General features: G+C 45.6%; 1 protein-coding gene across 4 annotated transcripts in view; it reads left to right on the top strand.

Annotated features, from left to right (window-relative positions):
- Window positions 1-615: 615 nt before the first annotated feature.
- The window catches only part of LOC139052528 (uncharacterized), a 330,782-nt gene continuing 316,198 nt past the window's right edge, over window positions 616-15,199 (top strand). For all 4 annotated transcript variants that reach the window (XM_070529643.1, XM_070529644.1, XM_070529641.1 and 1 more), the window contains exons 1-2: window positions 616-710; window positions 11,299-11,549. The gene's annotated coding sequence lies outside the window, so the exon portion shown is untranslated. The remainder of the gene's footprint in view (window positions 711-11,298; window positions 11,550-15,199) is intronic.

The raw sequence follows: 15,199 nt of genomic DNA, 5'->3' as shown, positions 1-15,199 counted from the left end.
TGTTGCATAAAAAGTATCTGATAATAGTTTCAGTCCTGCATCTATTCCGCTACCTAACTAAGAAAAACCCATGCTAACGGTTGTATCCTACATGTGTGTGGAATGTGGTCTGGCGCAAGTACCATGTGGTGAACAGTTTCTTATGCTATTGTGTAACATTTAGGAGCTTTTTTTTTAGGAGCCACAGGAAGGCTTTTCTTGCAGTTTATAATTTTATTAGAGAGACTAAAAGTGTACCCTGCTGAATTTCTAAAATTATCAATAATTTCTATTATTTCATTTCTTTACGTTATCTTCTTTTATCAAAATTCTTAACAATATATTCACAACATTTCTAAATTACAGTTCTATCGTCCCACCACTCCACTAATTCAATCTAGTGGCGCTTCACCTCTAAGCATACGGAAAACCGCCTGCTTCTTGGCCAATCCCCCATAGTGGGTATGCGCCACTGTCTGGGATGACGTGTTACAAGAAGAGGAAGAAGTAGAATCTTGGATTATATATTTATTTTACTTTTTGTGTTAGTTATTTATTAATCAAATTCTTTTATTTATTCAATCATATTACCACCCGATTCGTGGCCTATCCCCCATAGTGGGTTTGTGCCATTGATTGAGGCTTCATCATCATCATCAGAAGCAACATCCCCCCATTGAGCCCGTGGAATGGTTTCCTCGCATACGTGCGTTCACATCTGAGATAGTCAGGTATGGACCGTTCATTTTCTTTAGTTTTGTTTTGTACTTACCTCTTATTGTGTCGTCAATCTGATTGTGAGCTCCTAATGTCTCTTTCTTCTCCCGGCCAGAGATATTTCCTCTGGACCGCTTCGCTTCCCACTAATGACATGCCTATAGAGACTTTCTTGCGCAGTGGCATTCACAGCGTTCCAGTGGCCCTAGTGCCGACCAATGGGGGATACATACGCGTGAAGAATCCCAAAGTGATTCAAGAAGAGCTGCGGAAAGCAACCCCGCATTTCCAAAACATAACCGATGTTCCACAATTTGGCAGAGGGAGCATTCTATGCTGTGCGCCATAGCAGACCTGTGTCTCCGAGCATCTAAAGTGCGAAATGTTCGCGAATCACCCGGTGAGATCTTTCATTCCTGCTCATCTAGCTTGCGTTAAGGGGCTAGTTCGTGGAGTCGACGCGAGTATGTGTGCTTCCGAGGTCCTGCAGATGTTCTCCCCGGCAGGTGCCGTCTCCGTCTGTCGATGTTCACACGTTTGTGAGAACCAAAGAGCCCCACAGAGTCGGTTATTGTCACCTTTGCGGGCACAAACGAGCCGTCGGAGATTAAGGCGTGGCCATTAATATAGAGGGTGGAAGCAATTTCTCCCAGCCGAGTGCAATGCGTTCAGTGTTGGCGATATATGGCCACAGTATTAAGGGATGTCGATCAGAGCTTCGGTGCCGCATTTGCGAAGAAGGCCACAATGTAAAAACGTGTTTCTCTCAGAGGGAACGATGTTGTTTGTGTTAAGGTTCCCACCCTGCGGACTATGCGCAATGCCCTGCGAGAGACCAAGAGCTCGAAATTCTACAAATTATAGAACGGAAACTGTGTTGACGTCGTGAAGCTCGTGCACTCTCATTAGAGAAATCATGTGGCTATGCTGAAGCTGCTTCTCGTCACTCCAAAGCAATGTATGCATCTCTTGGTGATGTTGTAGCTACTGCCGTAGAAAAAGCTATGGAAAAAGCCCTTGACAGTTTAGTTACAAACCTTTCAGAGACTGTTGGACAAGTTCTCACCTCTCAGTTGTCGCAACTTTTGCATGCTACTGCACGTCCAAGTGTTGCTTCTGAAACCGCAGTCTCTGATGAGAACATAGAGAAACACGTATCGGCAGAGGCCTCGCCTCGCAGTACTGATGCCTCCGAAATTCCCGCAACTCAGGGCTTTCACAGTCACGAATCCGGTTCGGATACCATGGAGAACATGGATTTGGATGCTAGAACTTGTAAACGTCCTGCTTCTCCATACTCCCCGAGAGCTAGTACCCTCCACAAACTAAAAGCTAAAGAGAGTGAAAATAAGAGGTCATTAAAAGTTGATTTCCTAAACGATACCACTCTACAGACGGCAGTTAATACTGCCGGAATATCGTCAACATAGGAAGCTTGAAAGTGCTGCAGTGGAACTGTCGTTCCATTTTTGCTGCAGCCGCTTATCTCTCATATATCTGTGAAGATATTTCTCCTGATTTGATTATTCTGCAAGAAACTTGGTTATCCACAGAAAATAGTTATCATTTAAAGAATTATCGCAGTTTTCGTCTAGATCGTCCTTCTCGTAGATGGGGATTAGCATTTTTCATCTCAACAGAAATTTGTCATAGAGCTAAAATTAGTCACCAGTCATTCTCCACCGTAAGTGAGATTCTAGCATTCGATGTAACACTTCCTGGATGCGCCCCATTTTCGATAATCAATGTTTATTTCCCTACAGGAGTCCGCAATACAGGCTCTCTTGATGCCTCGGTCGCAGCATGCAGAAAGGATATAATCATAGCTGGTGATTTTCATTTTCACCATGTATCGTGGGGTTATCGGTCCGACTCTTGTGGTAAACGATTGTTAGATTCGGTTTCGTCAAATTACCTTATTTGTGTAAATTCGAGAACACCAACTTAGGTATCCGGAAAATCGCGTTCGGTGTTAGACCTAACTTTTTCCAGTTCCTGCTGTGTAATTTCCTCCTGGTTTGCTATTACCTCGGCCACAAATAGCGACCATCTTTCAATAACTTTTGAAATAACGCGCCTAATTAATTTGGTTTAAAAGCATATCCGAAGTTATGTTAACTATAGTAAATTTCAAGTTTCACTTCGATCAGCTTTAGAAAAACAGGTTGGCCTAAATGATGAAGTTAAGGCAGTTAATTTATGTGACGTGCCAATTGACAGTTATAAAAAACGCAAGTTCAGTATGCAGTCAACTAAACGTAGTACTTATTCACCATGGTAGAATCCGGACTGTGCACGCGAATATAGAAGAAAGGCAGCCTGGAGAAAGTTACTATAAGATCAATGTCCACGTAATTGGAATGACTATAAGTTTGTTGCAGCTACATTCAGGCAAACAGTTCACAAAGCGAAAGAAAATTATAACACAAAACATTACAGTTACTTATCGCAGTCTAGTAATAAAAAAGCCCTATTTTGGTTTCTTTGGTCTAAAAAGATTGTTTCAGCCCCAATAAATGTAGAGCCTGTTAGCTTAACTTGCACTGAATTAGTGCAGTCACTGGAGGATATTTCAAAAGGCTTAGAGCGTCGATTCACATCACTTCGCCCCTATCATATACCGGCACCTGAACCAGCTAATAAGTACATAACAGTCACATTAGAAGAAAAAATGAGAGGGGTAAAGATGCTGCCAGCTTCAGCCCCAGGTCCTTATGGCATAACTACAGCAATGATAAAATTATTATTCCAATTGTCTCCCCAGGATTTGCTTAATTTTATAAATTACTCGATTAAAAATTCATGGATTTATCCAGATTGGAAGGTTGCCAAAATAATTCCACTACTCAAAAAACCAGGCCATGGATATACAATAGACAACATTAGACCTATTTTTCTGACCTCAAATCTTGTAAAGTTAACCGACAGAGTTCTGTATGGTCACATGGATAGGTGGATAGGCGAGAACCAAATATTTAGTGATTCTCAAATAAGATTCAGGCCCACCTGCTCAATTTTGTGTGTTCATATTGACTTGGAGAGTAGAATTCAACTCGCTCACCGGAACAACCAGTACGCGGCCTTAGTGACATTAGACATTGCGAAGGCGTACGTATGACGGTGTCGACCACAGTACTTGATTCAACAGACTCAGTAGCGTGAATCTTCCACAATATGTAATTGCATGGAGTCAAAATTTTATAAGCGGACAAACATTTTATTGCTATCAAAACGGTGTTTCTTCTAAAAGGTACAAACAGACAAGGGACATTCCTCAAGGTACAGTACTTTCCCCAGTATTATTCAATATTTTACTAAATCACATGCCGACACATCATGACGTACATGTATACGTATACGCTGATTATATCACATTTTTCACGGTATCGAATGATATACATAGCCTATATAAAACTTTGCAGTCGTGTTTGAATCAGATTGAAATTTGGCTAAAAAGAATACAACTGTCGCTAAATGTGAACAAAAGTGCGATCATTGTCTTTCCCTTAACTTCTATCCGAATAACACTGTCGTATGGCCAGGAGGTTATTCCGCAGGTACATTCTTTAAAATATCTGGGAACGATTTAAACCGAAAAGCTTAATTGGCAGACACACATAGAATACATCGCATCTAAAGGAGCACGCGCTGTTGGTTTATTACGAGGAGTCTGCAGCAGTCGTTTTGGAATGCGCAAGGAGACCTTGCTGATGATTTATTGTATGTATGTCCGCCCCATTCTGGAGTTTGGATGCGTGTTATTTTCAGGAGGTCCTACGTATAAGTTACGTCCTCCGGTTCTTTTAGAACGCGAATCACTACGTCTGTGTTTCGGCCTTCCAAAATTTGTAGTCAATAATATTTTATGTCATCAAACTCACCTGCCTTCTCTTCAAACTCGATTTCGTATACTGACAGTCCAAACATTCCTAAACATCTATGCTTCTCTGCAGAGACGCTCTTACTATACTTTTATTCGAGAACCAACTGCATTCTTTGAGAATAAATGGTCCAGACTGCATCGTCCCCAGGTAGTTTTTGCGCAGAAGCTATTAGAGCCATTGCAAATATCAATCCGTGATATGGCTTTTCAAAATTTACCTACTTCAATAGTATGTGTTGAATTTTGCGATATATTTTTCAATAACGCTAAGCTCCTACCTATTCGATACCTAAAAGGTTTATTAGATGACCACCTTAAAAGCCGCCAAATAAATGTAGTAATAGCCACAGATACTTCCGTCAGCGAAGAGAAGGCCGTAGTGGGCATTTTTTCGACATCAATAAATTGGTCTTTCTCCCTTCGACTACCCGACTTTACGCCAATATTTCAAGCAGAGTTATTGGCGATCATCCTAGCTCTACGGAGACTTCCAACATCTATTTCTGCAGCCGCAATCTTAACCTTCTCCTTGTCTGTTGGCTCCGCTTTATCTGTGCCCAATTCATTTATCATTCTCCGAGAATTTCATTCATTCATTCCCCAACATTTACGCCTCATCCAACTGGTATTGTTGCCAGGTCACGTGGTGCTCACTGTAAACGTGTCAGCTGACGCAGCAGTAGCGGCATCTCTTAAAGGCCCGGTGCTGAGGATCCTAAAACCTTCGGCATACGTCACTTCTGCAAGATTTAAAAAATCTTTTCATGAAAAGCATGCCAATCATGTGTATTAGATAACGCCGATTTTCAGCACCTGAGATTTCCTTGGCACAGCGGATGATGTGCAAAAAGAAAATTTGGAGTTTCATTTACGCGTATGCGTTGCTGAATACCAAGGCTTAATTTCTATTCCCATAGGTCTGGTTTGGCACCTTCTCCTAAATGTTTTTACTGCAATGAACCTGAAACTATGGATCATTTCTTTATCGAGTGTCGTAGGTTCAACGTGCACAGAAAACGACTTCTAGAAGGTCCTTTGGGCCAACTTGGATTAGCCATAACGCTACCTATCATTCTGTCTCTGGTGGCGTCGGCACTAGGACACTGTAATAGGAACGTATGTGATGCCATACATAATTTTGCAATGGAAACAAGGAGACTTCCATGCTAATTTTACTAATTTATTTTCTACAACAAGAAACCAAAAATATTAACTTCTAATTTTAACAAACTATAGCATGAAAATTATTATTAACAATTAAAATTCATTTATTATCTCAATTTAGGGTTAAAAAACAGCTGTAAAATACAGTTCCTGAGTAAAGAAAATCGTATCTGCAAAAATCTGCAAGGTGGAAAAATTTTCACAAAATAAAATACTACTTTCCAAATCAGTAGAGCCACAAGGAATGTCTTTTAGTTAGGAGCTCTTCCCAGTTTAATAAAAATTCATCCTAATCAAGGAACAGTACTCAAGACTAACATCTTTTTGAGGCAGTCTCTCGACCATTTGAGCTAACTAGAAGAATGGCGGACTGGATAGTAAGGTCGCATTTATCAACCAATGGATGCAAAGGGACAGTGAATAAGGCCCCTGAATCAGTTCTGCAGAAATGTGGAAATCTTCCATCATGACAATTTCGCCACTCTGATTTGGGCATCTGCCAAAACAGTCCCAATAAGAGAAAGTAATTTGATAAGTGTGGCATCGCACTGACATACTGGCGCAGATTTCAGCCCGAAATTCATGAAAAGAAAGTTTGGCCTACATTAACTCCAATAGCGGTAAACTCTTGCATCAAAAGAATAAAAAAATGAAGCTTCGAAACAATACTTTACTAGACTTAACGGATTTATTGTTACTCATTCGTGTCCCTTTAATAGATCACAAAATAATGAAACAAGCAAATCACTTGCGACTCACTCGAATGCAGGCGTAGCAGCAAAGCTTGGAGCAATGGGGACAGAGATGCGCATCCCGCAGTCACTCCATGCAAATGAAGCAGCGGAACACCTCTGCCAGGCTCTGCAGACAACCACATGGCCACACTACAGCACACGTGATTGAGGAAGGCAAAGATCTGCACTGCTGGTTTATCACAGGCTTATCATGCTTTTAATGACAGCACATATTAATACTAAAAAAATGTTGTTCATTTTCCGTCTAAATGCGCAAAATACATTTAGAATAAGCATAATTGATGAAAAATATATATATCTTGAGCAAACTTTTGTAGCCATAAGGGGAAACCCCCAGGCAGAAAACTGAAAGTGGGCTTCAGGTCAATCCACCTATGGCTTTATTTGAAATTTGTACAGACCGCTCTCATCATATGTGAACCATAGGTGTTCATTTCATTTGCTTTACACCATGCGTGTAACATCACTGCAGCCGGAGGTCTGGCATCGGTCTGCCTCCTACGACCGTGCTTTCAAAAAAACGCAAGTCAAGTACTGATCTACCACCTCTTTCCGTGTTCCTGCTCTAAACCAACAAACGATGCATGCTGCTCGTTATTCAGTGTTGGCCAAGGACATTAGCCAGAAACTCTGTACTCAATAAAGAAACTCAGTAAGAAAAATTTTATCATCTTTTTTGGTGCAAACATTCATCAATAAAGGGTTAACATATTCAGAAGCATCAGCATGATCCAGATGTAAACAAATGAGCGCCTGCCCAGATTTTTGTTCATCAAAGAATTGTTACGTGAAGCTGAAGCCGAATACTATTTACAATTTATTTACAGGTAAGCTCACGGAGGCCAAAATGGCGACGCGATATCAAAACGGCACACACGTCGTCTTCGTCCTCCTCAGTGCAGCCGCACTGTGGCGGCTGTTGCATAGCATCACCCCCGGCTGTAGAAGCACCGTCCCGGTGCTTAATCTACACATCCGCGGTGAAAGATGTGTGGTAGGGCTTAAGTCTTGCCACGTGAACGATGTCACTTGCAGCTGATGATGACGCTGAGAGATCGGTGGGGATGATTTCATACGTGACATCGGTCACTTGTCTTACCACACGGTGAGGGCCAGTGTAGCGCGACAGCAGCTTTTCGGAAAGACCCACACGGCAAACGGGTGACCAGAGAAGCACCAGAGAACCCGGAGAAAAGTGCACGTCACGATGGTGGCAACCATAGGGGCATCTCTGATGCTCCTGTGAGGCCTCGAGACGGGAGCGGGTGAGCTGGCGCGTGTGGTCGGCATGTGTGATCGCGTCGCGGGCGTATTCAGTGGCGGAACGTGTGACCGAGGGCAGCAAAGCCTCCAAGGGCAACACGGGTTCTCGGCCATATAGGAGATAGAACGGTGAATAGCCGGTGGTGTCTTGACGCGATGAATCATACGCGAACGTCATATATGGTGAGTGCAGATCCCAGTCGTGGTGGTCGGTCGCAACGTACTTGGAAAGCATGTCAGTGATGGTCCGGTTGAGGCACTCCGTGAGGCCGTTGGTCTGGGGGTGGTAGGACGAGCTGAACTTGTGCTTTGTCGAGCAGGAGCGGAGGATGTCCTCGACGACTGCCGACAGAAAGCTACGGCCACGGTCAGTGAGTAATTGACGCGGAGCACCATGCACTAAAATGATGTCATAGAGTAGAAAGTCAGCAACGTCAGTAGCGCAACTTGTCGGGAGGGCTCTGGTGAATGCGCACCGCATAGCATAATCGGTGGCGATGGCGACCCATTTATTTCCGGAGCCCGAGAGAGGGAATGGTCCAAGAAGGTCTAGACCGACACGGAAGAAGGGTTCGGGTGGGATGTCGATCGGCTGGATACATCCAGCTGGAGGTGCGGAGGGCTTCTTCCGGCACTGACAGGGCTCACAAGCGGCAACGTAGCGCCGCACGGAGCAGGCGAGACCCGGCCAAAAGAATCGACGGCATACAGGGTCGTATGTGCGCGAGACGCCCAAGTGTCCAGCCAAGGGAGCATCATGAAGTTGCTGGAGGACAGTTGAACGCAGGTGCGATGGAATGACGAGCAGAAGGTCAAGGACATGTGGATCGAGATTGCGGCAGTATAATGTACCCGCCTTAAGGAGAAACATCCGGAGAGAGGCGTCGCCAGGAGTTGACTCCGGACGGTCGATGAGGGCGCGTAATGAAGGATCACGCCATTGCTCGTTGCCGATTTGAAGCAACTGGGACACAGAAAACGCAAGCGATGGCGTCCGCATCAGCCGGTTTGTCGACGGGGTAGCGGGACAAACAATCGGCATCCTGGTGCAAGCGTCCCGTCTTATGTACCACGGAGAATGTATATTCTTGCACGTGTAACGCCCAGCGAGCAAGTCGTCCCGTGGGGTCCTCGAGCGAGGATAGCCAGCAGAGAGCGTGGTGATCAGTGATGAGACAGATGGGGCGTCCGTACAAGTATGGACGAAATTTCGCAGCAGCCGACACAAGAGCGAGGCACTCGCGCTCTGTGATTGAATAATAGCTCTCGGTGGGTGATAGAAGTCGGCTGGCATAGGCTATAACGCGATCATGACCACGCTGGCTCTGTGCTAACACTGCTCCTATGCCGTGACCACTGGCATCAGTTCGAACTTCCGTTGAGGCAGCCGGGTCAAAGTGGGCCGAAATTGGAGGCGAGGTAAGGAGAGTAGTCAGCTGCGAGAAAGATGCGGCATGGTCAGGACCCCAAGAAAAAGGGGCGTCTTTCTTCAAGAGGCCGGTAAAGGGACGTGCGATGGTCGTAAAATCCTTCACAAAGCGTCAAAAATAAGAGGACAGCCCTACGAAACTACGAACGTCCTTGGTAGACTTCGGAACAGGAAAATTTCTAACGGCGAAGATTTTGTCCGGATCGGGTCGCACGCCTCTGGCGTCTACGAAGCCACCAGCATATAAGCACTTGCGCTATGACAAAGGTCAAGAATAATGGAAAAAATATGTGTTGGAAAATGTGACCGCAGAATTGCTGCTCAAGATGCACAGTGATGTATAACAGCAACGAAAGTGCAGGCTCGCCTTGGCAATCAATGGCTGTGGTTTCTGTTTCTGAGGGATGAGGACAATGAATACGGCAATGTTCACTTGGGCTCATTTGATTGACATTCCCCGTCATATGTGCTACAAGGATCTTCAGCAGTAATAGCTACTGCAGAATTGGTTTAAGTGATGCTTAACCTTTTTTAAAGATATTAACCTAGGGCGCTATAACGTAAAACTATTCCAAACTTTTCTATTCCAATTCTGCTATCAGCCATCCACGATTGGTCAAAAACATTATTCTACCACCCCCACTTCACCTGTCTGTCACGCGACGTCACGAAAAGCACGATACTTCCCCATCTGATATCACCTGTACACACTGATTATGCATGATTTGACAGAAAAAAGAAAAACAGTTATTTCTGATTCGACCCCTTTTCGCCATTAGCCCTCGGCTATTGGTAAAAAGTCTTCGGGATGCACCCACTTCACCTGCCTGTCACGCGACGTCACAAAACCGCAAGAAGTCACCGCGTCAAAATGACGTGTACGTGATAAAGCTGCATTAATATGCCGAACAAATTTGAGTTTGCTTCGGAATAGCCGCAGGTTGCCCGTTCCGAAAGGAATAAAAGATAGCTGCCGCCGAGCGCTCAGTCACTGGCTACTCGCACCTGTCGGAGAGCATGGGTATATTTGCGTATAATAAACCTTCTTGCGTGGCCGTGTAACGTTTTCGAGCACTTTCGGCACGTTTACCCCCTTATTCTGCCAACTCTTCTTTGCTGAGGGTCCGTTTTGGGGTCATTCTTGAGCTTCCGTTGCATGCCGCCGCGATTTTCGACCAGCCACCGCAAGCTAAGTAAGGGAAAGCCGACCAATCTTACACGCCGGCTCCACCCTCTTCATCCGGTTATCGACTTTCAGTGCAGTGGCTCGGCCCCATCGAATCCCTCTCCACTTGAGCGTTCTCCTCGCCTCTTGTCAGCCAATTAGATACGACAAGCCCCTCAGATTAGGCAATGTTATTCGTTCTTCAAGCAAACAAAAGTGACCTCCTATGAACGAGGAGAGCGTTTGATTGGTCTGTTCAGACAGCCCTGCGGGTGACCGCCCGGTGCTTGCGTTGGTGGTTACGCAAATTTGACGTCAGGAGATTAGAATAGAAACATATTGGAATAGTTTTACGTTATAGGGCCCCTAATCTGTACAGTGCCCAACTGAGTAGCTAAATGAATGGCAGGAAAGTAGTTGCAAAACGCCTCACTACTGTTTATCTTACGCCTGAATGCTATTACATGCCTAGTGAAGGCACAAACTTATTTAGCGCACTTTTATTTGTAATAGAAGCTCAGGGGAAATCAAGCAAAATTGGTGGTTCCTTCTGCTGCGTAGCTGTGGCTGAGCCAGCATGCTAGACAGGAGCTCACATGGCACCACTGTCAGTGTTACTTTCTGTGCATTTGCTTTCTCTGCTTTGCTGTCTGCACTGCTCAGTGTTTGAGAGGAGGCGGTGTGATTCTGATTAATTTTGCTGCTTCAACACTTAGTGCAGAAGGCGACTTCAACATACAAGACAGTCTTCCCAAGTCGCTGCAGCTATTTTTCTCACAGCCTACATGGAGCCATGGGATGAAAAACCCCATGAGTATAAGTGTGAAAATACTTGACATTTCAAATATATTACTTCCAGGTTTAATAGAAATATTCTGTTCAAATTCTGGTTCTAGAACTTAAGTCATTCAAAAAGGTAAAACGAGACACTCGACGGCTGCAGCGCTGGCTGACGAGACAGCGGTCTGAGTGCCCGCACTGCCGTGCCTCCTTGCACACACCCGAGCTCGTAAACAGTCGCGGAGTGGAGGAGGCCACCCAGCAGCTGGACACCCTCCATCGGCGTTCGGCTGCAGCCACTGCAGCCACTGGAGAGGCTGCAAAGCACGGTTCCCCCGAGCCGCGTGATCAGGAGTCTACTGGTGGAACCACCGCCGCTGCTTCTGCCACCAGTGTGCCCTTTGGGGTTCAACGGTAAGAAACGAGCTGTGGGTTTTCCCTCTGCCCTGCATTCCTAAACAAATGTGCACCCTTTCGGGTGTATATTTGCCACACAAAAATAATCGTCATCTGTCCTGCTTGTGTTTCCTTTCTTGAAAACGCTGTGCTCGCTACTTTCCTGTCAAGAATGCTCTGTGCATACCATTCAATGCGCATGCCATTCGTGACTTGAGAGTACTGGGCTGTCTGTGTTAAAGAAAGGAAATGTGGACAACGCAGATGACGATTATTGTTGTGTGGCAGGATACGACCCAAAGGGTGCAATTTTGCTTAAGAGTGTGGGCACTGTCAGGTTCCACTTGTCTCTGGCTCAAAAGACGTGTGTTGCTGCATGAGGGAAAAGGAAGCCGTGCAGATGAGGGGAGCATCTTATCATGCGATGAGGTGTAGCAGTATGAAAATGAGAGTAAAAGAATGCCAAAAAGTTTTACTAATGGCACATTCAATTGGCCAATTTCTAGCTCTCTGTTGACATGCTTTGCATTTGCCTGTTACCGAGCATTGTTATCGAGCCCTCCACGTCTCAGTAAGGTGCCTGGTGGTGGTCTCGTGCGGACGATGCCCTCTCGGTGAGCGTATATTTCCCCCCTCATCTTTTAAGAGGTTAATACTTACAAGCATTTGTCTCGCAAACCATATTTATTTCAAGGGAATTTTCCACGTCTCAATAATTTCTCTCGTCGTATTCGAGTGCTGATTGCCATATTATAGTTTGTTAACCAAGCTTTCCCCTCAAGTCTAAATTGGTTAAGGCAGTTTGTCGTGTGCGTATCATGGCCACGCACGCTTATATCGCCTTCCGTTTCTCTACCACGGTTGCGCTTTAAAACCACGGCGCTGCAATTTTGCTTCAGAGACTTTCCTTTCCTTCCTTCTTCTCCGCCCTTAAACTAGCCCTCTTAACTACTACACACAGAAACAAAGCAACAACGCGCGCATTAGATCCCATAGATGAGATGAATATTTACAATTATTATTAGGGTTATAATTATATTCGAGTGCTGATTGCTGCTCTATCCTTTGTTAACGAAGCTTTCCCTCAAGTCTACATATTTTAAGGCAGTTTGTCTTGTGCGTATCATAGCCACGCACGCTTATATCGCCTTCCGTTTCTCTACCACGGGTGCGCTTTAAAACCACGGCGCTGCAATTTTGCTTTCCTTTCCTTCCTTCTTCTCCGCCCTTAAACTGGCTCTCTTAACTACTACACGCAGAGGCAAAGCAACGGCGCGCGCATGCGAACCCATAGATGAGATGAATGCATATATATATATAGAAAATTATCAGTCATAGCTCTCGTAGTATGGCCTTCTGGGCCATTTCCTTTCTTTTTTCTTTCGAAAGAAGTCTATTAGGGTTATTATAATTACACGAAGGTATGTCGCCCTCGTCAGCAGCAGTCCTTGAGATAGTTATTCTGGCGGCTAGCTTCCCACGCTAAGCGTGCCGCCCTCGCACCTGTTTAAGCTTTTCCTAGACGCTAGAGTTACACTATGTCCGCGCAACCTCGAGCGATCGGAAAGCGCATTTTCCCCTCTTGGCCGGCGGAGAAGCGAGGCTTTGTTCCGGCCGCAGAGCCCTCCATGTCTCAGTAAGGTGCCTGGTGGCGGTCTCGTGCGGACGATGCCCTCTCGGTGAGCGCATATTATGCGAACCATATTACGAGAGCTCAACCCAGCTCCTCAGGCGCGGCGGTGTCGCCTTCAATACCACGTGACACCATGACGTAACGACAGAGGAGAAACGGGGCTCCAACTCGCGCCGTCGCTCGCGGCGTCGCGGTGGTATATAAGCAGCTGCGCTTGCCTCTGCTAGACACTCACGAGGTGAGATGCCTCCTCGAGACGGAGCGGCTTGTTGGAATGAGAAGCGAAAGTTACGCCGTGCTACAGAGACTGATTTTCTGGGTGGCTTTGGCTCAACTCTTGCAAGATGGGCTGGGTGGGAATCGAACCAGGGTCTCTGGAGTGTGAGACGGAGACGCTACCACTGAGCCACGAGTACGACGCTTCAAAGCGGTACAAAAGCGCCTCTAGTGAATGCGGTGTTGCCTTAGAAACAAGCTGTTTCTCAGGCGTGCGTCTCTTGCTCAGGCGCACATTTCGTTGCCGCGCCGAACGCTGCGTTGCTCGACGCTCACCGCGTGCAATGCGGGGCGCGTAGTCGCTGCGCCGTAGCCCATTGTCTTACACCCCTTGGCGGGTCGACGGGAACGCTGTCGCGTTCCACTCTTGAAGGCGAAGCAGAGTAACGCATGAGTTGTTTCTTCGTCTAGCCGAACCAAATATAGCCAAGCAACAGCAGTTCACCAGGCTAAACTGTGGTTCAACAACTAAAATAAAGGCTAGTATGCTTCGCATCCTGGGCTTAACCTTAGCTAAGCCACAGGCATTTTTTCCCCCCTCATCTTTTACGAGGTTCAATACTTACAAGCATTTGTCTCGCAAACCATATTTATTTCAAGGGAATTTTCCACGTCTCAATCATTTCTCTTGTCGTATTCGAGTGCTGATTGCCGTGTTATAGTTTGTTAACGAAGCTTTCCCCTCAAGTCTAAATACTTTAGGCAGTTTCTCGTGCGTGTATCATGGCCACGCACGCTTATATCGCCTTCCGTTTGTCTACCACGGTGGCGCTTTAAAACCACGGCGCTGCAATTTTGCTTCAGAGACTTTCCTTCCTTCTTCTTCGCCCTTAAACTGGCTCTCTTAACTACTACACGTAGAGACAAAGCAACAACACGCGCATTAGATCCCAATGAGATGAATATTTACAATTATTGTTAGGGTTATAATTATATTCGCGTGCAGATTGCTGTCCTATCATTTGTTAACGAAGCATTCCCGCAAGTCTAAATATTTTAAGGCAGTTTGTCGTGTGCGTATCATAGCCACGCACGCTTATATCGCCTTCCGTTTCTCTACCACGGGTGAACTTTAAAACCACGGCGCTGCATTTTTTGCTTTCCTTTCCTTCCTTCTTCTCCGTCCTTAAAATGGCTCTCTTAACTACTACACGCAGAGACAAAGCAACAGCGCGCGCAAGCGATACCATAGATGAGATGAATACGTATATATATAGAAAATTATCAGTGATAGCTCTCGTAGTATGGCCTTCTGGGCCGTTTCCTTTCTTTTTTTTCTTTTTTCTTTTTTCTTTCGGAAGAAGTTCTATTAGGGCTATTATAATTACACGAAGGTATTTCGCCCTCGTCAGCAGCAGTCCTTGAGACAGTTATTCTGGCGGCTAGCTTCCCACGCTATGCGTCCGCGCCCTTGCACCTGTTTAAGCTTTTCCTAGACGCTAGAGTTATACTATGTCCGCGCAACCTTGAGCGATCAAAAAGCGCGTTTTTCCCTCTTGGCCGGCGGAGAAGGGAGGCTTTGTTCCGGCCGCAGAGCCCTCCACGTCTCAGTAAGGTGCCTGGTGGTGGTCTCGTGCGGACGATGCCCTCTCGATGAGCGCATATTTCGCCCCGTATCTTTTAAGAGGTTGAATACTTGCAAGCATTTGTCTCGCCAACCATATATATTTCAAAAGAATTTTCCACGTCTCAAATATTTCTCCCGTCGTATTCGAGTGCTGATTGCCGTGTTATAGTTTGTTAACGAAGCTTTCCCCTC

The sequence above is a fragment of the Dermacentor albipictus genome, unplaced genomic scaffold (assembly GCF_038994185.2).
Source record: "Dermacentor albipictus isolate Rhodes 1998 colony unplaced genomic scaffold, USDA_Dalb.pri_finalv2 scaffold_26, whole genome shotgun sequence".
In the NCBI taxonomy this organism is placed as follows: Eukaryota; Metazoa; Arthropoda; class Arachnida; order Ixodida; family Ixodidae; genus Dermacentor; species Dermacentor albipictus.
The sequence above is the reverse complement of the archived record's forward strand: the minus strand, read 5'-3'. Positions and strand labels throughout refer to the sequence as shown.